The 27,197-nt window shown below is 43.4% G+C and overlaps 2 pseudogenes; one reads left to right on the forward strand and one right to left on the reverse strand.

Moving 5' to 3' along the window:
• Positions 1-670: 670 nt before the first annotated feature.
• On the reverse strand, positions 671-9,326 carry LOC103639164 (LOB domain-containing protein 6-like; annotated as a pseudogene).
• Positions 9,327-9,716: 390 nt separating this feature from the next.
• On the forward strand, positions 9,717-11,241 carry LOC109942633 (uncharacterized; annotated as a pseudogene).
• Positions 11,242-27,197: the final 15,956 nt, after the last annotated feature.

Below are 27,197 nucleotides of genomic sequence, written 5' to 3' on the forward strand. Positions count from 1 at the left end.
TAGGAAGACTGCCAATAGGACAAGTAAAAATGTTAGCACACAATTCTTTAACTTCATTAGCCTCCCCAAAACAGTAAATTTCACTCTTGTAAATTTCCCATAGGATGAGTTGACCTATGGGAAAGTTCGTGAATGGCGATTTGACAAAAGATCATAACCAGATAGGCCACCACCAAGAAATCTTACATTGCCCCTCATGTAATCCTAGAAAGTGTGATACGTGTTTTAGCAGATAAATTGGTAAAGCTTGGCATGTTTGTTATGATACAATGGATCCATTACGATATCGATGTGTTTTAATTGTTCACCATCCATATTATTATATCCATATGATTATCTTAAAATGCTCGCCTGTCACCATTTACATGAACTTTGCTTTTGACTACTAATGCACTTGACAAATAAATCTAGCCTATCTGAAACATAAAAAATGATAGTAAGAAGGAACCTAAGTGCCAACTTAGAGCACTTCACTATCTATTTTTATTCGTTTGCACGAGCAAGATCATTGATGGTGACGGGGGGCAACACGGTGTTGCTATAGTTGCGATAAATGTGGTGGAGGTGGGTGAAGGCTTTGTCAAATTTACTATGGTATGCCGTCACAACGTACGGGCACCTAATTAGTACGGGCAAGTTAGTAGTAGTATACAACCGAACCCGATAAAGATCAGAGTGTGGGCCGGTAATCTCCGCCGGTCGTGCTGGGTTTCAAGAACTATCCACCGTTGATCTGCTGCACATGACCAGACACTACACCGTGCCCGACGCCCATGGCCGGCGAGTAGGCGAAGCCATAGCCTCCACCTCCGTTCATGCCCACCCTCGCCGCAGCTCCATTCTCACCCTCGAAGCTCCTGGCCAGCATCTGCACAGAGGCAAAGTTGTCTTGCTGCATGAACGGCCCAGCTCCGTTGATCGACGCTATCGTGGAGTGCCCGACATTGACAATGTTTTGTGTGCAATTATTGGGCACTGCGTTGCCTACGAAGTCTGCCATCCCAGCTGCTGCCACACCATGGGATCCCACGGCCACAGAGGCCGAGGCCGCCGCCGCCGCCTACACCAAAAAATGTGGCGCACGTGCGCGTACTCATTAGAACACGGCACATGCCGATCACATGGCAGGAATAGAGGTGTATGTACGTGTGCACATGATCACCTGGTGTTAGAATTTTTGGTGTTTAGGATCGTTTCTTAAGTTCCTAGAATACCAATCCGTGTCTAAAATACCTCGATGATGAGTAGATCTATTCTACTGAGGGGTACATGTATACATACCGTCGTTGTTGTTCCTAGCCATCATTGCGGCGGCGTCTTGCAGCGAAGATCCGCCTCCTCCTTGTCGATCTCCCTGCTGGTGTCGAGGAGATTGGTTTCCGTCGTTGATCGGCGGTGGATCAGCTCCTCCAATGTTGCCTGCAGGGGGAATCTCAGATCCTGATGGGATAACGGGGATCTGAGACATAGTCACAGCGATTCCAGTCACTCCGAGCGCCTAGGGGATCGGTTCCTCTCAAAGTGTCGATTAGGGTTTGTGGTCGAGCGATTAGCGTTGGCTAAACCCGTCGGCCCCTTAATCTATTTTATATGGCGTCGTGTAACCGGGGGCTGCAACCAACGGTTAGGATAGCCCCCCCGATCAGGGGAGCGGTTAGACGGTTAGGATTAACCCTACCCCGGTTACTGTTAACCGGCTAGTGTAGATGACACATCCTAACAATCTCCCCTTTGTTCTCTACATATCTCACACTCAAACTTTTATTAATTCCGTCCTTTAACAAGTTTACACATAGAGACCAATGCGTGACAATGATCTATTAAGTATCACCGCACTCATTGACTACAACATGCTCCCCTGCTTTAGAACGAAAGATTTTACTAGGTTGCAATCTGTAGCCCCTGTGATTCTAGATCATAGGTACTCCCTTAATCCCATGCCGGCTGCGTGCTTACTAAACACGCTAGGTGGAAGACCTTTTGTGAGCGGGTCTGCAAGCATCTGATGGGTTCTTATATTCTCAACTTGAATGGTGTGATCCAGAATCTTCTCCTTAACAATATAACACTTAATGTCAATATACTTGGCAGAGCCACTTGACTTATTGTTATGGGAGAAAAATACCGCTGGCTCGTTGTCGCAGTAAATTCTCAGTGGTCGCTCTATGCTATCAACCACTCTTAATACGGGTACGAATTTCTTTATCCATATCGCCTGTCCAGTTGCCTCATACGTAGCTACAAACTCAGCGTGCATTGTCGATGATGCTCTCGCTATCTGTTTGCAGCTCTTCCAAGAAATAGCTCCCCCAGAGAGCATAAAGACATACCCTGAAGTGGACTTCAGTGTATCTCTACACCCTCCCCAGTCGGCATCTGCATAGCCAACTATTTGTAGGGAATTAGATCTTCTGTACGTAAGCATGAGACCTTTAGTACCTTGAAGGTACCTTAGAGCCTTCTTGACTGCTTTCCAGTGTTCTATGCCTGGATTCTTCTGATAGCGTCCAAGCATCCCGGTGGTAAAAGCTAAGTTAGGGCGAGTACATACTTGAGCATACATAATGCTTCCGATAGCTGAAGCATATGGTACTGACTTCATCTTGTTTTTCTCATACTGATTCTTGGGACATTGATATTCCCCAAACTTATCACCCTTGACTATTGGACCAGGCGAGGCATTACACTTGTGCATATTATACCTTTTTAGTACATTTTCTATATATGACTTCTATGAGAGTCCTAATACTCCCTTTTGTCTCTCTCTGTGAATTTCTATTCCAAGAACATAGGAGGCATCTCCCATGTCTTTCATATCAAAATTCGAGGAAAGAAACCCTTTTGTTTCCGCTAGTAGATCCTTATCACTACTAGCTAAGAGTATGTCATCGACATACAGAACAAGGAAGATATACTTTCCTTTTCTAAATTTTGCATAAATGCAATTGTCTTCCTTGTTTTCCTCGAAACCAAACTTTCTGATAGTCTGATCAAACTTGATGTACCTGTCTTGAAGCCTGTTTTAATCCATAAATGGACCTCCTCAAGTGACATCCCATGTGTTCTTTACCGCTCACAACAAAACCCTTTGGTTGTGCCATGAACATGTTTTCTTCTAACTCTCCATTTAGGAATGCTGTCTTTACATCCATCTGATGGAGCTCTAGATCAAAATGAGCAACTAGTGCCATTATGATCCTGAATGAATCTTTTGTTGAGACAGGTGAGAAGGTTTCATGGTAGTCAATGCCTTCTCTCTGTGTGAACCCTTTGGCCACAAGTCTAGCCTTGTATCTTTCTATGTTCCCTCTAGAGTCACGCTTTGTCTTGTAGACCCATTTACAGCCTACTGTTTTGGCTCCATGGGGAATGACTTCTAAGTCCCAAACTTTGTTCATTCTCATGGATTCTAATTCATCTTCCATGGCTGATAACCATTTGGATGAATTTGCACTTCTCATAGCAGCTTCATATGTAGTGGGATCACCTTCTGTATCAATGTACTCACTCATATGAATCTCATCACATTCTATATTTTCTGCTGCATAGACTTCATAGTCATCAGGAATCGCACATTTTCTGAGTCTCTGTGACCTCCTGAGACTTGGTTCTGGTTCTAGTTCAGATTCTTCCTGGGGCTCCTGCAATGGTGCGTCACTTGGCACAACTCTATCATCATCTTCTGAACTATCCTGTGCAACTGGCTCAGGGCCAATATGCGCAGAAGGTGAAGCTACTTGCTCTGTAGTAGTTGCACTAGATGACGCCACATTTGCAGCAGGGGTTTCACCCACAGTCGGTGTGACTGTTGGTGGAACCACAGTGGGTATCGAGAAGTATGGTTCTTTAACCATCGGAAATGGGACATATATCCTCTTTTCCTGAAGGTCAACCTCTCTGAGTACCTTACTCCCCTTGATCATGTCATCCTCTAAGAAAATGGCATGTCTGGTCTCTATGAACTTGGTTTGTCTGTCAGGGCAGTAGAATCTGTAACCCTTTGATCTGTCAGGGTAGCCAATAAAATGGCAGCTAGTGGTTCTCTCATCTAGCTTTCCCTGTCCAGGATTAAATATTCTAGCTTCTGCTGGACAACCCCATGTATGGAAGTAGTTGAGCGTGGGTTTTCTGCCAGTCCACAACTCATATGGAGTTCTAGCCACTGATTTACTAGGAACTCTGTTGAGTATATGCATAGCGGTTTTTAAAGCCTCCATCCATAGACCCAATGGCAGGTTAGAGTAACTTAACATACTCCTTACCATATCCATTAGCGTTCTGTTACGCCTTTCGGCAACCCCATTCTGTTGTGGTTCACCAGGTGTTGAATACTGAGCAACAATATCGTTTTCTCTTAGGAACCTCGCGAAAGGTCCTGGGACCTGGCCATACTCGGTATGGCGCCCATAGTACTCCCCCCATGATCTGATCGAACAATCTTTATCTTCAAATCGTGTTGATTCTCTACTTCAGCCTTAAACTGTTTAAACTTGTCTAAAGCTTCTGATCTTTCCTTAATAGGATAAATATAACCGTAGCGAGAGTAGTCATCTGTGAAGGTTATGAACGAATTAAACCCATCTACTGTCCTAACTGGAAAAGGACCATATATATCTGTATGAATAATTTCTAACACTCTCGTACTATGCTTAGCATCTTTCTTAATCTGCTTCGCAAATTTACCCTTAATGCAATCTCTGCATTGCTCTAAGTCTGTGAAGTCTAGGGGATGGAGAATCTGTTCCTTAACAAGACTTTCTATTCTCCCCCTCGAAATATGGCCCAAACGATAGTGCCATAATTTCGACGAGGTTTCTCTATCACTTTGTTTTCTTTTCCTACCACTGCTGGCTGGATTGTTTTCTGGTATATCTAATACATTAACAACATCACTTTGCGAAAGTAAATAAAGGATATCTCGTCGGATGGCGAGACCAACATCTTTATTATCAAACTGAATGCCACACTGTCTATCACCAAAATGGCAATGAATGTGCTGATCATCTAATCTAGAAACCGAAATAAGGTTCCTTCGCAAGGAAGGTACATAAAGTACGTCTCTCAACAACAGTACAAAACCATTATGTAATTTAAGATGTAGATCTCCAATGGCCTCGACTGCTGCTTCAACTCCATTTGCCACTCTAATTGTTCTTCGGCCCTTTGGGAGCCTTTGGCTTGTACGGAGTCCCTGTAGAGGGTTTGCAACATGAACAGTTGCACCTGAGTCAATCCACCAAGAATAACTGGGATATTCTAAGTATAAAGACTCATTTACAAAAGTAACTTGGTCCTTACCACTCTCTAGTAGATACTGCAGGAATTCAGGGCATTTTCTCTTGTAATGACCTGTCTTCTTGCAATAGAGGCAGGTATCAGGGGGGACTGAAAAACTGCCTCCTTGTCTTGGCTAATTATTGTTGCTTGAGGAAGCCTGGTTATTCTGTTTACCCTGCTTCTTGAACTTTTTCTTTGAATTCTTGTTCTGTCTGGGGATATTGCCTTTGATGAGGTTGATAGAGTCTCCAGTCTGCTTTAACCTCTCTTCCTCCTGGACACACTGTGCCAAGAGTTGGTCTATATTCCACTTATCAGTGACACTGGTGTTGTACTGTATGTGAAAAGTCTCAAACTCCTTAGGCAGAGACTTCATTATCATAAATACTACAAATTCCTCGTGTAAAGGAGACCCGAGGTACTTGTTTATCTTAGCTACGATGGATATCATTTTCTGAATGAATGATCTGACACCATTTCCATCGTATTTTGCATTGACAAATTCTGTCATTAGAGAGCAAGCATAAGCCTTAAAAGGCCCTTTATGATGAGAGGCTACCCTCTCAAGGTATTCCTTGACAGTCTCGCACTCTGGTATGGAACTCTTAAGAGGCTCCTTAATGCTCCTCTTAATAATAATCATACATTTGTCATTTGATCTTTCCCACTTGACCTTGTCGATGCTGTATTGGATCCACATGTGGTCATAGTTGGGAGTGCCCACTGTGGGCTCAACTGGTTTATCAAACCTCAGTGCGTAATCTATCTCACCCACTGTGGTTATCATGTCAATATCCTCCCGCCAAGAATGGTAATTACTACCATCTAGCGGTTTCATCTAAGCAATCTGGCTAATCAGCATGGCAGTATGAGCACCTTTGCAAAATTAAAATAGAAAATATTTAGGACATCTGAAATAAATACTGAATACAAAATCATAGAACATGCATGAATTAAATATTCAACATTGGTCAAATAATAATCATGCCATATCTATGAAAATTTCTGATCACAAAAATTCTAAACCATCGTTGGATGATCTAGAAAACATAAACTTGTATAAAACTATGGTAACAATATCCAACGTTGGCTAAAATATTCAATCACCACAAAATTTTCTGAATTCTATGCAATTTAAACAATAATTAATCCACGTTGGTTTCATAATTAACTGGAAAAATTGCATAAAATATAAATAAAAGTACCAAAGTACGCAGCGGAATAAAATAGTCCATAAATATCTCTGAAATTTTCTATAACTGGAAAAATATAATTATGAATTTTCTGCACTATTTTTTTAATTTCATCTTCTGTTTCACTAATTCTGATTTTTTAAAAAAAATCGCTGAAAAAAAAATCTTTTCTGGCCATTTGGCCCAGCCGTGCTGGCGGCCCAGCTGGTGCTGGCGTGAGAGAGGCGCGCGCCCAGGCCGCAACCTGAGCCTGGGCCGCCGTTCTGGCCCACGCGCAGGTGGGTGCTTCCAGGCTTATTCTGTGCCCTTGGATCAAAATCAACGGCCAGGAATGTACGAGCTACTGTAGCTAGGTTTATAAATACCGAGATTGTCGGATGTGGAGGTAACCCTAGCTCATTTCTATTTCAGCCCCATGCCTTCCTGGCGGCCGACTTTCTTGGCGCAGAAATCATCCGTCAGGGAGCTCTGGCTCCTGGCCGATCACTACTCCTATTCTCTCTCTCTCTCGTTGTCTCTTTTTTTGTTCTACCATCTGGCCGCATGGACATTTCTGCAGGCACTTGGCAGCATGGCCATCTCTGTCATGATTTTCTCCTTTTTTTTATTCGATCCCCACTTCACGTGATGTATGCTTGTAAGAAATGAATAATATGTAATGGGAATCAAGATTTGGAGGGTTTTGAAGCATGGATCTGATTATTCGAGCTTTTCTGTGATGTTATTTTGGTCATGAGGCCCTATGGATGCGTGAACAGTGCTCTGCGCACTTGATCTGATTTCTATACATGTTTTCTGATCACAAATTTGAACCCAAAAACGATATTGGGCCTTCGGACAGAGCGTGCGGTTTTGGGATTATTTCGGTTAGAGTTCAAAACCCTAACCCTATCTGTGTTTCTTATTGACTTTGTTTCTTGGCCGCGGATCGTTGGATCCATAAGCCTCTGCATCGTCTCTGTTGACGGCTTAACCGATTAGGGTTAGGTCATAAACCCTAACCCTAGTTAGTTGTGAGAGCTCTCTGGTTTGGGGCCGAGACTCGCTGTGTCTCTTACAGTGGCCAAACCTAAATCTTAGGGTTAGGGAAAACCTAACTCGAGAGCATGAAACTCTTTCTATTTATTCTAATCTCTGTTCTCGGGTGATGAATGATGATTAAAAAAAGAGTTCATTCACATAGATCCGAGACATTTCTATTATCTCATAAAACCGAATGCGGATTAGGAGATCTAGGGTTCTTAGGTGGCTCTGATACCAATGTTAGAATTTCTGGTGCTTAGGATCGTTTCCTAAGTCCCTATAATACCAATCCGTGTCTAAAATACCTCGATGATGAGTAGATCTATTCTACTGAGGGGTACATGTATACATACCGTCGTTGTTGTTCCTAGCCATCATTACGGCGGCGTCTTGCAGCGAAGATCCGCCTCCTCCTTCTTGTCGATCTCCCTGCTGGTGTCGAGGAGATTGGTTTCCGTCGTTGATCGGCGGTGGATCAGCTCCTCCAATGTTGCCTGCAGGTGGAATCTCAGATCCCGATGGGATAACGGGGATCTGAGACATAGTCACAACGATTCCAGTCACTCCGAGCGCCTAGGGGATCGATTCCTCTCAAAGTGTCGATTAGGGTTTGTGGTCGAGCGATTAGCGTTGGCTAAACCCGTTGGCCCCCTTAATCTATTTTATATGGCGTCGTGTGACGGGGCTGCAACCAATGGTTAGGATAGCCTCCCGATTAGGAGCGCGGTTAGACGGTTAGGATTAACCCTACCCCGGTTACTGTTAACCGGCTAGTGTAGAGGACACATCCTAAGGCTGTCTCCAGCAACGTCCTCTAAATTTCATCCTTTAAAGGAATATTCTGTGTCCTTTACAGCACCCTCTAAAAGATTTCGTCCTCTATATCTTTTTCTACTCTAGCAGCGTCCTCTAAATTTCATTCTCTATATAAATAGTGTTACCAGACTTTATTTTCTACATTCTTTTTTCCACATTGGACGCACACAGAAAAATATCATTTGTATATCTAGTATTAAAATACGATGTATATTAATTTTTTTCTTCACCTAAAATAGTACGCCTTTTTATTACAAAGTTTCCTTGGCAGATCTTAAAAAAACTACTATACATATTTGAGCAGACACCTAATAGTATTGCTTGCTGCTACTTATTCTTCATTAATTCAGCTACAATACTTATTCTACTGCATGTTGTTGTACATTTCTAGCGGACCTGAAGTAGAGAGACACGAATAGAGGAGCCGCTGCATTTGGAGGTGGTTGAGGGCGTCCTCTATTTTACCGGACCCTTTAGCGCACGTTGTTGGAGGGAAAAAGTTGATCACCGTGCGCTAAATATAGAGTAGAGGAGCATATAGCGCACCTTGTGGAGAGAGTCTAACACCTGGTACTTGGACAGCTCTAAGCTGGCGCGCTCGAGCGCCTTCTTAAGCCGTAGGAGGCAGTGCTGAAGAATAGAGACGACGCCGATGCAGCCGTAGACGGGATTGCGGACACGCATGTCCGCCTCGTAAATGAGCGAATTGACGGCGTCCTCGCGCTGGTAGTAGGGCTGGAGGTCGTTGAGAATCTTGATCACGTTGCTGGTGCCGAAGACGCGGTGCGCGTGCGCGAACTTGTCTGGTTTATCGGGCGGGAAATAAGGCGCAAATATATGCAGTCCGGCTGGCACTTGCACGCTGCGCACGAGTCACGACGAGCCTGTGCCGCCGCCTGTGATACCTGCAGAGACCGTCGATCCACCACCCGGTGGGCGGCGAGGCCATAGTGACGGAGTGACCACGGATCCCGTGGTGACAACCGGCGGCACCGATGATGCTGACGGGTCGGCCATCTGTGCCTACGCGAGGAACTGATTAAGAGATCCATCTCAGCGGGAGAACCCAATAGATGAGAACGTACAAAAGCTAAGGGAAATATAATGGCAGAATGAGAAGCATATCAAGCGCGCGTTCGGATCCGATGTTGAGGAATTAGAGCAACTCCAACGGATTGCTAAAAAATTGTTGCCAAAAACGTCATTTTGAGGGATGCTATAATTTTTTTTCCTAAAAACATCCAAACCCACAACATACTGCAAAAACATTGATCTAAAATTTTTCAAACAGCCAAACATAGGTCTGCGTAACCATAACCGGGCATGTTTTGCAGCCCAAAAGCATTTGCTGCTCTTCCATTTTCTTGATGAGCACCTCCAACAGATTTGCATGCGCCGCCATCGTAGATGTGCGCTGCCATCGTAGATGTGCATGCGCCGCCATCGTCCATTATCTTGGAGGAGATACGACCAGGTGCATTCATAGGTAATTGCTTGTAGAAAAACTAGACAACCATAATTGAAGTACATTATTGCATATCATTCATTTCCTTGTCAGTCCTCATTGATCATGGATGTTCATAGGTTGTTTTTTTTATTTTGCCGAGTCTTTGAACGGCCTGTTAGTCAGATCGTAATGAATCGACGAAGTCTGCCAATGCAATTGGTGCTGGATTCATCGTCAGATGACGACGACGACGATTTTTTCTCTCTAGTACTCATATGGCCATGAATGCGGATGAGTCAGATAACGAAATAAAACAATGTGGTTCTATAAAGGGGCACCGAGTACTTCAGCGAGATAGACAAGCAGGATATCACAGGTTGTATCAAGATTATTTTTTAGACAATCCTATGTATGGGCATTATTATTTTCGACGACGGTATGTCACTCTATTGATTTTATTTATATGATACTTTAAAAATATTAATAGTACATATATATATATATATATATGTTTTTATTTTCACATGCAGGTTTCAAATGAGACGTTCATTATTTGTATGTATTTGGAAAGTCGTAGAACAACATGATCATTACTTTGTTCAGAAAAGAAACGCAGCTGGCACTCTAGGCCTTTCTAGTCTACAAAAAGTTACTGCAGCATTTCGGATGTTATCTTATGGGGTAGTTGCTGATGTTACTGATGATTATGTTTGTATAGGTGAGAGTACTACAATTGAGAGTACGAAGATTTGTTTGTGCTATTGTCGAGGTTTTTGGAGATGAATATTTGAGAACGCCTAACGAAGATGATACTGCAAGATTACTGGCCATTGGAAAAGCAGAGGTTTTCCTGGTATGATTGGTTCTATTAATTGTATGCATTGTAGGTGGAAAAATTGCCCTTTTGCTTGGCAAGGTATGTATACCGGACATGTGCATGAACCTACAATTATACATGAAGTTGTGACCGATAAAAATCTTTGGATTTGGCATGCTTTCTTTGGGATGACTGGTTCGCACAATAATATCAACGTGTTGCATCGATCATTTTTATTTGCACGCCTAGCAGATGGTGAAGCTCCAAAGGTGAATTATACAATAAATAACAATGAGTACACAATGAGTTACTATCTTGCCGATGGCATATATCCCTCTTGGGCTACTTTTGTGAAGACCATTCCAGAACCACGAGGTAATAAGAAGAAATATTTTGCTACTGCTCAAGAAGCCTGTAGAAAGGACGTTGAACGAGCATTTGGAGTTTTACAATCTCGATTCGCAATTGTTAGGGGTCTAGCTCGATTTTGGGATGAGGACACCCTTGGGCAAATCATGAGAGCATGTGTCATTATGCACAATATGATCGTGGAGGATGAGCAAGATAATAAACATGATATAAATTATGAAGGGGTGGGAGACAAGGTTAATACTTCTCATGAAGAAACACTAGAACTCGATGAGTTTATACACAACTACAGGAAATAAAAGACAAACTTATTCACACTCAGCTTCAAGATGACCTCATTGAGCACCTGTGGCATCATCATCCAGATCTCTACTAGTGATTATGTACCCTCTATTTTTTACTTGTAATAATTTGCACTGAAATATTATTACGTACGTCGCAGGGGGCCATTTTGGGAAGATGAACAGGGAGCTGCTGGGAGCGATTCGTGAGGGAGATCGTGGGCACGTGAGCAGCTAGCGTGCGACCGTGGCTGGGCCTGGGGGCGCGCTATGGTGGGCTAGGCGGAGGGAGGCGCTAGGCCACTGGGCTGGGGCGGAGTGAGCGCGTCGCTGGGCCGTGGCTGCGCCTGGGATGGCTAGCGCGCGCGGAGGGGAGCGCGAGCTCGGCCGCGGGGAAAGGAAGTGGAGCTGGTGGGCCGGCTGGCAGGGGGGAAGAAAAGGGACGAGCTGGGCCTTTTTCTTTTCTATTTTCTTCCCCTCTTCTTTTTATATATTTCTATTCAAATTTATTTCTATTCAAATTTAGATATAGCTTTTGAATCCAAAATTTAAATATACTTCATGAGTTTGAATGGATGCACCACCATAACAATTTAACATACAATAAAATGTCTCGGCATGCTATGCAATAATCAAGGACTCTTTTAGGGTTCTATTTTTACTAGGCTTACACATATATAAAATAAAATGACTATCCACTATTTAGAAAAAAGAGTAGAAAAGAAGGAAAGTAAGAGGGTAACACCTGAATTTGGTGGATATTAGAGAACAAATTTTATAACCCCAAATTTAGGGTGTTACACTCTCATTTGATTCTATTCTTAAATTTTATAGTGTATAATTTAGAGCACATTACCAACCATACTCAGCACCGATGAACATGATCCAATGCAGGCCTTCTTCCTCGGTGACGCAAGACACCCGACATCGTCGATCGTTAGGCTATCTTCAGGATCTCTTTTATCTCATCTCCTATCATCTTTTATTTCAAATTTTACTCTATAAACGATGTTATCTACAGTGTTTTATACGATTAAATACATGATCTGCTGGACACAGTCTTACTGATGATTTCGGACGGAAGACGCTTGCCATTGCCTTCGACATTGGATATAATCATAACCTAAAAAGTTCAAATCGTGCTCTAGCCCTCCACGAGTAGTAGTACCATGTATGCATAATTTGCTCGTCTTTTAAGCACATAGGCCACCTACGATGAGTTGGCAAATATCATGTTGCCACCACCCCCGCCCCTGCTCCATCGTGTACAAACTGGCGTCAAACCGTCCATTTGCGGCGATAAATCGGTTTATGTATTTTTTTAATTTTTTGTCTGTTTTGTATTTTAAATTCAAATAAAACAGTTTTGTAGATTTCTCAACGGTAAATTGGTATTTTTTTGTCGGTTTTTTCTGTTTTGTATCATTTTTCACTTTTAGCAAAAAATGCTAATTATTTTATAAATAAAAATAAGAATCATATAATATATAGTATGAAATATCTATTATTTTATTATATATTTTTTATTTTCTATAATTTTCCAATTTTTAAAATTTTGGTTGAAATTTGAAAATAAACTGGTGGTAAAACGATCATGTGGATCAGTGGACGGTTTACCGCGTTTTTAACGTTTTTTCTTTTGTTGGTCAAGCCAAGACTATCTATTTTGTGCACAGGACGATACTTCTTCTCTTCAATGTGTCGGCCCCCAAAGAAATGTGGTCGTCTTCACGAGGGAAAACACTATTGTTGTTGCTTGCGACGGGTGTTAACGCACAAGGGAATGGTGTTCGCCATCCCTGACTGAATAGGGTGGGGACATGTCATGCCTAATCCTTAGTGGCCTTGGCGCACTTGTTCGCTAGGGAGAGGAGGTCATCCATGTCCTGGACACTCTAGGTGACCAACTTCTCTAGCAACTTCTCGTCTCGCATGCTTTAGTGGAAGGCAACAACGACAGAGGCCACGAAGATGCGCAGGATGGTGTTCCTGACCTAACAGAAAAGCTACATGAAGGTACACTTTCACCGTGCTGCTGTTAGATGATATGGAGGTTAGACTCCATGTTGAGTCAAGAAGAAGAGCCCTCTAAGTTGGATACAAACTACCAATAAAGTTCCTCCAAGATCAAATGGAGATCCTAGGGAGATTCATGTGCCAAGATCGGATAGGGCAATCAAGACTACATGGAAGTAGTTCCATCACCTCTTTGTCCCCATTGGTGGTGAGGATAGTGATGGCATATATTTAGAGGAACCCGATAAGGTTGATGGTCCTATTGTACTTTTCTAAAAGGTGAGGGAGGAACTTATGTGTCCATGCTGCCTAGTAGAATGAGTAGGGGCGGAGCGCCCGGTATGGCCGGGTATGGCCTTTGCCATACCTGCCTTTGCCATGCCTTGGTCTGATCTATTAGCAGACTAAGCATCAATTTGTTGTGTCTGTGTCTTGTCTTTCCTCTTCTCCGCTGTCCCTCATGGAGCCACCACATGCCCGCAGCCCGCTTGTCCGTCGTCGGCCACCATTGTTCCAGACTTCTAGCTCTCGGTCCCTCTCTAGCTCCTCCCGCTTCTCCGCTCGTAGCTCACCTGCTCTGGCGCAACGCTCCGCCCTCTTTGATCTCCAGCTCATGTGCTTGACCTCATGAACCAAGCCCAGTCAGGCGACATATGGTGCACGAAAGAACATTAATAGTGTGTCGTGCTTGGTTGCAACCTTTGTGGAATGAGGTCGTGTGGCTTGAGAGGACCTAGGATCAGCTCAGATCGCAAATATGAACTTGTAGACGTCTTGCCACCACTATTCAATGGTTACTCTTTGGCGTTAGTGATAGTCGCCTAGAGGGGGGTGAATAGGGCGGATCTGAAATTTACAAACTTAATCACAACTACAAACCGGGTTAGCGTTAGAAATATAATCGAGTCCGAGAGAGAGGGTGCAAAACAAATCGCAAGCGAATAAAGAGTGTGATACGCGGATTTGTTTTACCGAGGTTCGGTTCTCGCAAACCTACTCCCCGTTGAGGTGGTCACAAAGACCAGGTCTCTTTCAACCCTTTCCCTCTCTCAAACGGTCCCTCGGACCGAGTGAGCTTCTTCTTCTCAAACAAATGAAACACAAAGTTCCCGCAAGGACCACCACACAATTGGTGTCTCTTGCCTCAATTACAAGTGAGTTTGATCTCAAGAAAGATTGAGAAAGAAAAGAAGCAATCCAAGCGCAAGAGCTCAAAAGAACACAACAAATCTCTCTCACTAATCACTAAAGCTTTGTGTGGAATTGGGAGAGGATTTGATCACTTGGGTGTGTCTTGTATTGAATGCTTAGCTCTTGTAAGTAGTTGGAAGGTGGAAAACTTGGATGACTTGAATGTGGGGTGGTTGGGGGTATTTATAACCCCAACCACCAAACTAGTCGCTTGGTGAGGGCTGCTGTCACATGGCGCACCGGACAGTCCGGTGCGCCAGCCACGTCACCAGGCTGTTGGGTTCCGACCGTTGGAGCTCTGACTTGTGGGCCCGCCTGGCTGTCTGGTGGTGCACCGGACAAGTCCTGTAGACTGTCCGGTGTGCCACCTGCGCGTGCACTGCTCCTCTGCGCGCGCAGGCGCACATTTAATGCGTTGTAGTCGACCGTTGGCGCGAAGTAGTCGTTGCTCCGCTGGCTCACCGGACAGTCCGGTGTGCACCAGACATGTCCGGTGAATTATAGCGGAGCGGAAATCCGAAGCTGGCGAGTTCAGAGTCGCTCTCCCCTGGGGCACCGGACACTGTCCGGTGGTGCACCGGACAGTCCGGTGAATTATAGCGAAGCGCCTCTGAGAATTCCCGAAGGTGAAGTGTTCAGCTTGGAGTCCCCTGGTGCACCGGACACTGTCCGGTGCGCCAGACCAGGGCACACTTCGGTTATCCCTTGATTCTTTTTGTTGAACCCTTTTCTTGGTCTTTTTATTGGCTTTTTGTGAACCTTTGGCACCTGTGTAACTTATAGACTAGAGCAAACTAGTTAGTCCAATTATTTGTGTTGGGCAATTCAACCACCAAAATCATTTAGGGAATAGGTGTAAGCCTAATTCCCTTTCAATCTCCCCCTTTTTGGTGATTGATGCCAACACAAACCAAGCAAATATAGAAGTGCATAATTGAACTAGTTTGCATAATTGTAAGTGTAAAGGTTACTTAGAATTGAGCCAATATAAATTCTCATAGGATATGCATGGATTGTTTCTTTCTTATTTAACATTTTGGACCACGCTTGCACCACAAGTTTTGTTTTTGCAATTTTTTTGTAAATTCTTTTCAAAGTTCTTTTTGCAAATAGTCAAAGTTAAATGAATAAGATTCTTGAGAAGCATTTACAAGATTTGAAATTTTCTCCCCCTGTTTCAAATGCTTTTCCTTTGACTAAACAAAACTCCCCCTTAATGAAATCTCCTCTTTTGTAAAATTAGTGGTGGTGCGGTCCTTTTGCTTTGGGCTAATACTTTCTCCCCCTTTGGCATGAATCGCCAAAAACGGATACTTTGAGTGAAATATAATCCCTTTCCTAACTACTTTCTCCCCTTTGGCAAATAAGACATGAGTGAAGATTATACCAAAGACGGAGAGTTGCTCGGAGCGACGACGAAGGATGAGTTACGGAGTGGAAGCCTTTGTCTTCGCCGAAGACTCCAATTCCCTTTCAATACACCTATGACTTGTTTTTGAAACTCACTTGAGAACACATTAGTCATAGCATATAAAAGAGACATGATTAAAGGTATACTAATGAGCTAAATGTGCAAGACATCAAAAGAAATTCCTAGAATCAAGAATATTTAGCTCATGCCTAAGTTTGTTCATCTAGTGGCTTGGTAAAGATATCGGCTAATTGATCTTTAGTGTTAATATATGCAATCTCGATATCTCCTTTTTGTTGGTGATCCCTTAGAAAATGATACGAATGGCTATGTGTTTAGTGCGGCTATGCTCAACGGGATTATCCGCCATGCGGATTGCACTCTCATTATCACATAGAAGAGGAACTTTGGTTAATTTGTAACCATAGTCCCTAAGGGTTTGCCTCAACCAAAGCAATTGCGCGCAACAATGGCCTGCGGCAATATACTCGGCTTCGGCGGTAGAAAGAGCTACAGAATTTTGCTTCTTTGAAGCCCAAGACACCAAGGATCTTCCCAAGAACTGGCAAGTCCCCGATGTGCTCTTTCTATTAATTTTACACCCAGCCCAATCGGCATCCGAATAACCAATCAAATCAAATGTGGATCCCCTAGGATACCAAAGCCCAAACTTAGGAGTATAAACTAAATATCTCAAGATTCGTTTTACGACCGTAAGGTGAGCTTCCTTAGGGTCGGCTTGGAATCTTGCACACATGCATACGGAAAGCATAATATCCGGTCGAGATGCACATAAATAGAGCAAAGAACCTATCATCGACCGGTATACCTTTTGATCTACGGATTTACCTTCTGTGTCGAGGTCGAGATGCCCATTGGTTCCCATGGGTGTCTTGATGGGTTTGGCATCCTTCATCCCAAACTTGCTTAGAATATCTTGAGTATACTTTGTTTGGCTTAGGAAGGTGCCCTCTTGGAGTTGCTTTACTTGAAATCCCAAGAAGTACTTCAACTCCCCCATCATTGACATCTCGAATTTCTGTGTCATGATCCTACTAAATTCCTCACATGTAGATTCGTTAGTAGACCCAAATATAATATCATCAACATAAATTTGGCATACAAACAAATCATTGTTTAGAGTTTTAGTGAATAAAGTAGGATCGGCCTTTCCGACTTTGAATCCATTAGTGATAAGGAAATCTCTAAGGCATTCATACCATGCTCTTGGGGCTTGCTTAAGCCCATAAAGCGCCTTAGAGAGTTTGTAAACATGGTTAGGGTACTCACTATCTTCAAAGCCGGGAGGTTGCTCAACATAGACCTCTTCCTTGATTGGTCCATTGAGGAAGGCACTCTTCACGTCCATTTGATAATGCTTGAAGCCATGGTAAGTAGCATAGGCTAATAATATACGAATTGACTCAAGCCTAGCTACGGGTGCATAGGTTTCACCGAAATCCAAACCTTCGACTTGTGAATATCCCTTGGCCACAAGTCGGGCTTTGTTCCTTGTCACCACACCATGCTCTTCTTGCTTGTTGCGGAAAACCCACTTGGTTCCTACAACATTTTGATTAGGACGTGGAACCAAATGCCATACCTCGTTCCTAGTGAAGTTGTTGAGCTCCTCTTGCATTGCCACTACCCAATCTGAATCTTGAAGTGCTTCCTCTACCCTGTGTGGCTCAATAGAGGAAACAAAAGAGTAATGCTCACAAAAATGTGCAACACGATATCTAGTGGTTACCCCCTTATGAATGTCGCCGAGGATGGTGTCAACGGGGTGATCTCGTTGGATTGCTTGGTGGACTCTTGGGTGTGGCGGCCTTGGTTCTTCATCCTCCTTGTCTTGATCATTTGCATCTCCCCCTTGATCATTGTCGTTATCTTGAGGTGGCTCATCTCTTTGATCTTCTTCTTCATCGACTTGAGCCTTATTCTCATTTTGAGTTGGTGGAGATGCTTGCGTGGAGGATGATGGTTGATCTTGTGCATTTGGAGGCTCTTCAGATTCCTTAGGACACACATCCCCAATGGACATGTTCCTTAGCGCGATGCACGGGGCCTCTTCATCACCTATCTCATCAAGATCAACTTGCTCTACTTGAGAGCCGTTAGTCTCATCAAACACAACGTCACAAGAAACTTCAACTTGTCCAGAGGACTTGTTAAAGACTCTATATTCCCTTGTGTTTGAATCATATCCTAGTAAAAAGCCTTCTACAGTCTTAGGAGCAAATTTAGATTTTCTACCTCTTTTAACAAGTATAAAGCATTTGCTACCAAAGACTCTAAAATATGAAATATTGGGCTTTTTAACGGTTAGGAGTTCGTATGATGTCTTCTTGAGGATTCGGTGTAGATACAACCGGTTGATGGCGTAGCAGGCGGTGTTGATCGCCTCGGCCCAAAACCGATCCGAAGTCTTGTACTCATCAAGCATGGTTCTTGCCATGTCCAATAGGGTTCTATTCTTCCTCTCCACTACACCATTTTGTTGTGGGGTGTAGGGAGAAGAGAACTCATACTTGATGCCCTCCTCCTCAAGGAAGCCTTCAATTTGAGAGTTCTTGAACTCCGTCCCGTTGTCGCTTCTAATTTTCTTGATCCTTAAGACGAACTCATTTTGAGCCCGTCTCAAGAATCCCTTTAAGGTTTCTTGGGTATGAGATTTTTCCTATAAAAAGAATACCCAAGTGAAGCGAGAATAGTCATCCACAATAACTAGACAGTACTTACTCCCGCCGATGCTTATGTAAGCTATCGGGCCGAATAGGTCCATGTGTAGGAGCTCCAGTGGCCTGCCAGTCGTCATGATGTTCTTATGTGGATGATGAGCACCAACTTGCTTCCCTGCTTGGCATGCGCTACAAATCCTGTCTTTCTCAAAATGAACATTTGTTAATCCTAAAATGTGCTCTCCCTTTAGAAGCTTATGAAGATTCTTCATCCCAACATGGGTGTTGGGGGCCTTCGGCTGCCGAAGGTCCTCAAAAACATAATTTGACAATGTTTTTCAAGTATGCGAGCAGGTATACGCGAGCAGGTATCTTCGGAATCAGGTTGCGAGTATACAAAAGCATGGTCAAGACGAAGCTTGACTGAAATGGAAGACGATCGTGACGAAGGATGAAACGACCACGAAGCTATGTGCAGAAAAGCTTCGGCATGACAGCAGAAAAGGGAAACCGACTTAAAGATGAAAAGTCAAATTAGACCTCGGAGAATTACTATAGTGTTATTGATAAAAGCAAAGGTCATTAATGTAATTTTACATGGGCTGCGTCCCGTGCCTATAAATAGATGAACAGTACTCCCGTACTGTTCACGCTGACTTGGCATTGGCATCACGCTTGTACCCTTACTTTCCTTCAAGCCGAAGGTACATTTGTAATTTGTTGTCGTTTATATAAAAAAAAATAGAAATGAATTAATGTTCAAAGTAATCATATTATTTTATGTATGAACCTATTTTACCTTTCATTATGATTATGAAGGTGTGACCTTCATAACCTTCGTCCGAAATCCATTATATCCAAAGGGAAATAATGCTTCGAAGGGCGAAGGGCTTTGATATTTGACATTTTATGTTGCCTTGTTCTTAATTCATAGCATTTGAGAACAAGTCCCCAACATTGGCGCCCACCTCCGGTGAACTCACTTCCATTTCTTGAGCTTTTGAACACCTTCGGCAAGCATCACCTTCGTCATGCCGCCGAAAAAAGCTTCAGCGACAGGGGCTGCCACTCTGCAGCCGCTGGACCCCAATCAGGACGTCCTTTCTCTTAGGGAGGCCCAAAGCCAGAAGAGGAAGGCCACTAGTCCAACGCCTCCGGAGGACGACTTGGATCAGGAGATCCAAAACCTGGAGATCCTTCAGCAACAGGTGCAACGAAAGAAGGAGAAGATGGCTTGTTTAGCTGACCTGCAGAGACAAATAGATGAAGCTTCGGAAGAAGTTCGTCATCTTGTTCAAGATGACCAGAACCGAAGGCCTCCGCACAGAGAGCTTCATCAGGAAGGCTTCTACAATGAGGACGACTGGTATGAAGATTTCCATCATGGAAATTTTGCTTTTGATGATGCTTCTCCTCTATCAACAGAATTGTAGGCTACACCATGGCCCCAGTCTTACAAGCCACCCCAGCTCCCCATGTACGACGGTCATACAGACCCGAAGCAATTCTTGATGAGCTATGAAGCAACCATATCTTCGTATGGTGGCAATACTGCAGTCATGGCAAAGTCTTTTGTCATGGCCGTCAAGAGTGTCGCTCAAACCTGGTACTCCTCTCTTCGGCCAGGGACAATCACCTCTTGGCAGAAGCTGAAGGATATGTTGATAACCAGCTTCCAAGGGTTTTAGACGAAGCCAGTTACTGCTCAAGTTTTATTCCAGTGTACCCAGGACCACGAAGAATACCTCCAGGCGTATGTCTGAAGGTTTCTGCGTCTGAGGGCACAGGCGCCAACAGTGCCCAATGAAATTGCCATTGAGGCCATGATTAAGGGACTTCGGCCAGGACCTTTAGCGCAATACTTTGCCAGGAAGCCACCACAAACTTTGGAGAAGCTGCTCCAGAAGATGGACGAGTATATCCGAGCTGACAATGACTTCCGCCAAAGAAAGGAGGAGGCATTCAGGTTCTCTGAAATGACCAGGGGCTTCGGAGGAAGATTTCATCCGAGGCACGTCAGTTCAATTCATAACTCCACTCAAAGTGATGATAGAGGGAGCCAACAACAAAGGCCACAATACTCTTCGCAAGCTTCGGGGCAACAGCAAAGCTCTATTCGGCCGCCAGCGCCAAGGGGCAGAGGCGCCAGGGGCTTCGGGGGAAGATTTGGGGATCAGCCAAGAAGAATTTACTGTCTATTCTGTGGTGAAGACAAGGGACATACCACCAGGATGTGCCACGTCACCATCCAGAAGCAAAAGGAGATAGCAGAAGCTGCAGCACAACAGAGTCAGCCGAAGCAGGTCATGCACACTGCTTCGTACCATTCGCCTTACATTCCAGAATATGTAGGCAATCACTCTGCAGCTTCTGTTGCTTCGGCAAGTCAACCCCAAGCATCTTGGCAACAGCCTCCACCGCCACCACCAACGCAGCGAGGACAGCAGCCAGAAGGGAGTCAGCATACTCACCTTCAGAGGGACTTCAGAGAGGAGTCCGAAGCTCGCACAGTCAATAGCACTGTGCCAGAGTCGAAGCACATTTACTGACAAATATCCTACCTCGACAGCAGTTTTTTTTTTGCATTTTTACATTCAGTATTACTTTTTTGTTAATAAGGAACAATTATGGGAAGTCCAAGTGTTTTTTATCGTTTTTCAATTTCTTGTAATAGTTTCGCCTTTTGCCATAATGAAAATATATCTTATCCATAGGCTTGAGTTGCCGAAGCATACGAATTTATGGTGGCACGAAGGACCTTTGAATTATCAAAATTTTGTTCTCAGGGACACAGTGCAATTTATTCGAAGCAGTAAAAAGTCGTTCCTAAGGGAGCGCAGTGTAAGTTTTCTAAGCCTACAGCGAAAAATAAGCGCTGATTCCGCCGAAAGTAAAAGGCGAAGAAGCTCCTAAGGGAGGCTTACAGCGAAAAATAAACGCTGATTCCGCTGAAAGTAAAAGGCGAAGAAGCTCCTAAGGGAGGCTTACAGCGAAAAATAAACGCTGATTCCGCTGAAAGTAAAAGGCGAAGAATAAAAGGCGAAGAAGCTCCTAAGGGAGGCTTACAGCGAAAAATAAACGCTGATTCCGCTGAAAGTAAAAGGCGAAGAAGCTTCTAAGGGAGGCTTACAGCGAAAAGTCAGCGCTGATATAAAAAGATTGTGTGCTCTATTGCAGGGATGTGTGTATCTTCGACACAAATATCATTTTGCATAACATAACATCATCACATCATTTTGCATAACATAAGCATCATACAGCATATTGCATGTGGAGCAAGAAGGGGATACAGTATTGATCTTCGGAGAATGTTTTGAAAAAGGAAAAATCGTGCTAAGGCACAGGATAAATTGAGAAGAAGTGTAGCTTCATTAGAGAGACAACATAAAACTTTTTTATAGCTTCGGAGAATATTTTCACGAAGCTTAGATATTCCTCATCAGAGAAGTATGGAAATTCTTGTGACATAAAAGATTTTCTTCACGAAGCATGAAAAGAAGGGAAGGTGTTTTTTCGCCGAAGGCTCAAAAAGCGGTATGTATGCAAAATTTCATGCATCGTAAAGAATTGAACTATAAATAGATCATATATTACATTCAAAGTTACAATGTATTACACATGTTACATTCCAAATATTTTTACAATAGCATCTAATCTTCCCTAAGAACTACTTCTGCAGCTTCGTTCAGTAGCTGATCGACAACCTTGTCCATGATGGCTTCGGCCATTTTTTCTAATTTTGTCGTCCCCCTTCGGGTGGGGGCCCGGAGATGCCTCAGCAGGTTCTGAGGGAGGAGAAGATACGGCTATATTACTATTACAAACCGCGAACAAAGTCTGAAATCAAAAATTACAACAGAATAAAAACCACTAGTTAATACCTATTTGCCCTTCGGGCTTTGCGCTTTTCTCAGCAGCCTCTGCTATCTTCCTAGCATCATGGATGCCTTTTTCGCTTCTTTGAATGATTTCTTGAGCCATTTCTCGGCCGCCATTGTCCCAAATGTCGGTGAAAAATTTTCCACCTACCAGGCTTGCTTCGGCCGAGGGGTCCTTTATATCTTCGGAAGACAAGGCGTTTTCGGATTGCGCTAAAGATTTCACATGATTACAGCCTTTTCTTTCCAAGACAGTAGCAATTCCCCTGGCGCCTGAAAAAGCACATATGTCTCCGCGGCTGTTCAAGATTTCTTTGAAGGCCTCAGCTTCGTGACTGATCCATTCAATCGGGCCTTCTGGATTCCCCCTTGTGAAATTTTCTTCGCTAGAGAATGCGCCAACGCTAGCGAAGCTGGATTTTATCTTCTTAACACACTCTATGGATTTATCATAGTACCTTTTCTTGGAAGCACGAAGCTCTTCAACATTTATTTCCAAATGATTTGCCCATTGATCACTAAGTTCTCGTTTTGTTTTCTCTAGTATGCGTTCTTCTTTAGCTCTGGCCAGTTGTTTCTAAAGATCCTGAATTTCGCGTTTTTGGGCTTCAGCTTGAGCCTTAGAGGTAGCTTCGTCTTCCTTTATTTTATCCACTAGTGTAAGCAGAATTTTATCTTTTTCCAAAGCTTCGTTCCTCAGCTTGATAACCTCTGCTCGTAGGTTGTTGAAAGCAATATTATAGCTCTCGTCTTCGGCATTCTTTTGCGCTCTCAAAGCGTTGCTCAGTATTAAACCCTATATGAAAAAAGAATTAGTATAGGAATAAAAGAATGATTCAAAAAATGTAAATTTCCAAATATACAATTCTCACACCTTCAGACTATTATATGCAAGGCTATCCGCAAGATCGTCTTTCGTCATAGCGCAGAGTCCAGCTTCAAGCTTCGGAAACCCCATACTTCTAGCCATCTCCCAGTAGACAGATAATTCTTTGTTGTCAGGGAGGCAGTATAGGAAGTCATCTTCGTCTGTCCCATTGAACACTAGTGCCCCCTTCGGATATTTCAGTTCTCTAGCATAGTGATTAGCTTCAAAAATCTCTTCTTCAGATAATTTCTTCCCCGAAGCATGTCGCACAATATAATCGCATATTTTGGAAGGTGCTTCGGGGGCAGCAGTGTCAATTTCTTCAACCAAAATTGGCTCTGACATTTTTATTTCTTCGGCTTCCAAAGGTTTTGTCTTGGTGGGCTCTGAAGGCCCAGCTTCAGTTTCAAATTGTTGCTTCGAAGCTTCAGCAACAAAGGATTCAGTAGGCACTTTAGAAGTTTCAACAGTTTTCTTTGGAGTTATGCTTGAAGATTTAATTGTCTCCAAAACATCTAACACATTAACCATCCTTTTTCTTTTCGGGGTCACTGTTGGACCCTTCTGGCTTTTTCCTGTCTCAATTTTTGCTGAAGGACATAAAACTTCTAATGTTTTTGCTTCTTCAGTCCTTGGTTCTTCTATCTTTTCTGTTGTTGGCACTTCGACCAACTCTTCGGTTTCTGGCAGCGGTGTTGATTTTTTAGCTTCGGTGGCCGAAGAGGTCTCACCGGCGAACTCAAGCACTGTGGCCAGTTCAATATAACGTGGCCGGTGTGTGAGAACTTTTACCCTTTTCCTCTTCGGCGCCGGCTCACTAGGAGCAGCTGAAGTAGTTTCCTTCGCAGAGGAAGTATTCTTTCTTTTTTGACCCCGCACTGGATAATGGTAGTCGGGGTAGACAAACCCAATTGCGTCAAATACTCGGTTGAGCCTCTTCTTCTTTCGGCCTCCGAAGGCCGCTGATAATGCAGTATCTTCGGCCTTTGAGTATACCCCAAGAGTTCATCACTTACAGTCTCAATGCTTTTTAGCCAGTCATCATCTGGCTCAACGAATTTATCTCCGTACTTGAATGTGTATTTTAGCCTGACTAGCCCACCTTCATCAGGTTCTTTAACGGTTTCCTGCGGCATTTCCCAGTTATCTGCAAGTGGCCATACTCTGAAGGCAATATGTTCTTGCATTAAATCCCTTGTCCCAATAAAAGAGCACACTGCGTCGAAGGCTCTTTGGCATTCTTCGGCTGTTTCATCCATCACCACCTTCGGCCTCCGAAGGCCGAAGCGTTGCCAAACAGGGCGCATAATGATACCTTTAATATCTTCCCGGATTTTTAAATCATTCTTCACATAAAACCATTCTGTCATCCAGTTGTCGGGCCATCTTTTCCGAAAGGTTGGCACGGGGCAACTTGACCCAGATCGGGCGCCGAAGCTGTAGCAGCCAAAATTGTTGTGATACTGCTCTTTGCCCCAAGGTTTCGTCTCGTACAACAACTCATGTATGTTGCAAAAACTTTTAGCATTTGGTTCCAAACCTTGGCTCCTCACGGCCCAGACGAAGATGCCCATCCTTATGATTGATTCGGGAGTGAGTTGGTGAAGGTAGACTTCAAATACCTTCAGTACTTCCACAACAAAACTGCTTAAGGGAAATCGTAGTCCAGCTTTCAAGAAGCTTCGGAATACCACGACTTCATTTTCTTCGGGAGTAGGCACAGTTTTCTCCCCAATATCCGCCCTCACAATAGACATGTCTCGAAAATACCTTCCTTTCATGGTATCAAGATGACTCTGCTTAATGCTCGATTTGCCGAAGACTGTGTGACTCGGTCGCCACGGTCGATCTTCGGAGTCTTCGCCCCCACTTTCTACATCATAACTGTCACTGTCACCAGTATCTTCAGACAAACCCTCCAAAGTTTCTTTAGTAATCTTCTATGTATTAGTCTTCGACATTGATTGAAGAAAGCCCAGATGCATCTCCTCAGAAAGACTTAGCTTCGAATCACTAACAGCTTTTTTATCCTCAGACATCCTTGCAAATGTTGAGAAAGTGCTCTCAAAACCGAAGCTTAAAAATCCAAAAGGCCAAGCAAGTGTTGTTGCGCGCAGGCTAGTAGTTGGGTGAGTAAAAGCAGTTGGCAAGAGAGCGTGCCAAATAAACTCGGGATGAGCTCTTATTTATACACCCAGTGCGTTGAAAACTGGAGGGTCCCGCTTGTCAAAGACTGTTGCTATTCTAGCAAAGAGAAGGTGTTTTTTCGGACCTTCGGCTTAAGGCCTTCGTCCATATCGCAATATGAATTTATCATTACAACAAATTAATATTGCGAGGGGCTACTGTTGGGGGCCTTCGGCTGCCGAAGGTCCTCAAAAACATAATTTGACAATGTTTTCCAAGTATGCGAGCAGGTATACACGAGCAGGTATCTTCGGAATCAGGTTGCGAGTATACAAAAGCATGGTCAAGACAAAGCTTGACTGAAATGGAAGACGATCGTGACGAAGGATGAAACGACCACGAAGCTATGTGCAGAAAAGCTTCGGCATGACAGCAGAAAAGGGAAACCGACTTAAAGATGAAAAGTCAAATTAGACATTGGAGAATTACTATAGTGTTATTGATAAAAGCAAAGGGCATTAATGTAATTTTACATGGGCTGCGTCCCGTGCCTATAAATAGATGAACAGTACTCCCGTACTGTTCACGCTGACTTGGCATTGGCATCACGCTTGTACCCTTACTTTCCTTCAAGCCGAAGGTACATTTGTAATTTGTTGTCGTTTATATAAAAAATAAATAGAAATGAATTAATGTTCAAAGTAATCATATTATTTTATGTATGAACCTATTTTACCTTTCATTATGATTATGAAGGTGTGACCTTCATAACCTTCGTCTGAAATCCATTATATCCAAAGGGAAATAATGCTTCGAAGGGCGAAGGGCTTTGATATTTAACATTTTATTTTGCCTTGTTCTTAATTCATAGCATTTGAGAACAAGTCCCCAACAATGGGCTAGTCGGCGGTGCCATAGCCAACCCATGTTAGTCTTAGCAATTAAGCAAGTGTCGAGTTCAGCTCTATCAAAATCTACCAAGTATAGCTGACCCTCTAACACTCCCTTAAATGCTATTGAATCATCACTTCTTCTAAAGACAGTGAGACCTACATCAGTAAAAAGACAGTTGTAGCCCATTTGACATAATTGCGAAACGGAAAGCAAATTGTAATCTAGGGAATCTACAAGAAAAACATTGGAAATTGAATGATCAGGAGATATAGCAATTTTACCCAATCCTTTGACCAAACCTTGGTTTCCATCCCCGAATGTGATAGCTCGTTGGGGATCTTGGTTTTTCTCATAGGAGGAGAACATCTTCTTCTCTCCTGTCATGTGGTTTGTGCACCCGCTGTCGATGATCCAACTTGAGCCCCCGGATGCATAAACCTACAAAACAAGTTTAGTTCTTGACTTTAGGTACCCAAATGGTTTTGGGTCCTTTGGCATTAGACACAAGAACTTTGGGTACCCAAACACAAGTCTTTGACCCCTTGTGCTTGCCCCCAACATACTTGGCAACTACCTTGCCGGATTTGTTAGTTAAAACATAGGATGCATCAAAAGTTTTAAAGGAAATGTCATGATTATTTGATGCACTAGGAGTTTTCTTCTTAGGCAACTTAGCACGGGTTGGTTGCCTAGAACTAGATGCCTCACCCTTATACATAAAAGCATGGTTAGGGCCAGAGTGAGACTTCCTAGAATGAATTCTCCTAATTTTGCTCTCGGGATAACCGGCAGGGTACAAAATGTAACCCTCGTTATCCTGAGGTATGAAAGCCTTGCCCTTAACAAAGTTGGATAATTTTTAGGAGGGGCATTAAGTTTGACATTGTCCCCCTTTTGGAAGCCAATGT

This window comes from Zea mays, chromosome 9 (assembly GCF_902167145.1).
Source record: "Zea mays cultivar B73 chromosome 9, Zm-B73-REFERENCE-NAM-5.0, whole genome shotgun sequence".
Taxonomy (NCBI): domain Eukaryota; kingdom Viridiplantae; phylum Streptophyta; class Magnoliopsida; order Poales; family Poaceae; genus Zea; species Zea mays.